Genomic DNA, 2,153 nt, shown 5'->3' with positions numbered 1-2,153 from the left:
CACTTCTGCCCCTCGCTCCACCCTCCAATGGGCATGGTCAGTGCCACAGAAGGAGACAAAGTGAATATCCCACTACAGAGAGGGGCTGGCGTTCTGCTTTCTCCGTCTTCCATCTTGAATATCCTCCCTACTACTTCCTCTCTCCTCCTACTCTCCTAGTCCCGCCTATCTTGCTTTCATATTGGCAAACAGTGTTTTATTCATTAACCAATAAGAGAAACATATTTACAGAGTGACATCTCCCATAAAGCTACCAGTCTAGAGGATGAGTTATGTGAGGACCTCCCCCCTAAAAAGACACATCTAAAACCCAAACCCTGACTCACCTGGGCAGGCCCTGAAACCCATGGTCATGGTCCTTCACTATGTCAGATGAGGACAGGAGATGGTCATGCCATGGTCCAAGAGAGGTCCAGGCTTGCGTTGTAGCTACCTGAAGCTACTAATCACACATCAGGTTCCCTTGGTGCTCCCAAAAGCAAGCAACCCCTTGACTTCAGACTGCTAGTCTCCAGAACAGAGAGTCTGAATTTCTGTAGTCTTCCAGTTTGTAGTGTTCACTTCCTCTTAAGAAATACATTTTATTTATTATATGTACATGTGTGTTAAGTGGGTAGAGGTCAGAGCTGGTTCCCCCTAAGGGTCCTAGGTTCAAACTCGGGTTGCCAGATCTAGTGACAGGCACCTTTACCCGCTGAGCCATCTTTGCCAACAGGCTTACACAGCATCTGTCTGAATTAACATTATTTGAAATCTGAGTCGTTTCCTTTCAGTTCTTTCTTTTGACTTTGATTGAAAAGTAGTGGTTGTTGCATCAAATGCTTCTCATGAAACAGACAAGAATGAATGTGAGGCCTGTGCCTCCTTTGAGCTCATCCACGCATTTTACATAGAAACATCTACTTCCTAACACATGCAAAACACATAGGGCAGAGCTAAAAGGAAAATTGCACCCAGCCAGCCATGTGCATACAAGGGCTAGAAGCCACTGTGTATGTATATTCTGTACTGATTTCCATTTTCTTTGTTTCTATTCTGATTTTCAGATTCAAAGTTTCCTCTGGAAGGGACCGTAGCCTGGCATCTGTTGTTTTCCTCAGCCCATTAAAATGTAAATTCATACTTCTGTGCAATTGTGACAGCCTTGGGTAAACAGTTAGATTTTCTGCTCTCCGTTCTTTGCTGGTTAAATATTAATATGCATTGTTTTTCAGAACTTGGCCTATTTATTTAAAATGTAGAGAATATGTCATTTCCCTCATTTAGTCTCTGTGTTAAGCACACATCCACTCAAAGAGTGTACTTTTTATTTATAACGCAGGAATCAAGACAAAGTCCTAGTGCATGCTAGGAGAGTTCTCTGCCATAAGCTGCACCCTCAGCCCCAATATATTGTTTGCACTGATGAAATATGAGCACATTTGCCAAACCAGGCTAGAATTGTCCTGTTGATTCATTTCACCTGCAGCAAGTGTGTGTGCCCTGGGAGATGCTTTACCATCAGGCTTGGTGCTTGTTCCGGAACTCGTGTAAAGCTGCTGTGTTACTATGTCATTGCTATGTGATGAAGCCTGCAAACCTGGCAGCTTGAAGCACCACTTTATCATCTCCAAGTTCTCTGGGTCAGGAACCTGGTACAGAAGGCCTGGATACTCTGCCCAGACCCTGACCGAGTGTTACCTGGGCTGTGTTCTTTCCTGGAATGTCTGAGGGGGAAACTCACTCTCCCTGTGTGCAGAGCTCATTCCTCGCAGCCAGAAGCCTGACATCCACTCCCTGACACTGGATCTCCTGCTCATGAGGACACCAATGGCACATTAAGCACTTCTCCTAGTATAAATCTTGCTAGCCTCTATTCCTACCAATGCTTCTAAGGGGTCTGTGATAACATCACAGCCACCTAGATAAGCCAGAATAAACTGGCTTGAAAATGAGCTGATTAGCAAGCCTAACTACATCTGCAAATTCCTTTATGTCATGCAAGGTAACAAATTATTGAGCGCAGGGTCACAGCTCCGAAGAAGGTGTAGCCTGTCCTGTTCTGGGATCCTATTTCTGTTCTCTACCTCCCTCCATTTACAATTAGTAAAGACAAACCATGGCTTTGGACTTGGATGTAGTCTTTGTACCATAGCCTGCTTCATACCTACTAA

Source organism: Phodopus roborovskii, unplaced genomic scaffold, assembly GCF_943737965.1.
Source record: "Phodopus roborovskii unplaced genomic scaffold, PHOROB, whole genome shotgun sequence".
NCBI classification, from domain to species: Eukaryota; Metazoa; Chordata; class Mammalia; order Rodentia; family Cricetidae; genus Phodopus; species Phodopus roborovskii.
This window is presented reverse-complemented; position numbering follows the sequence as displayed.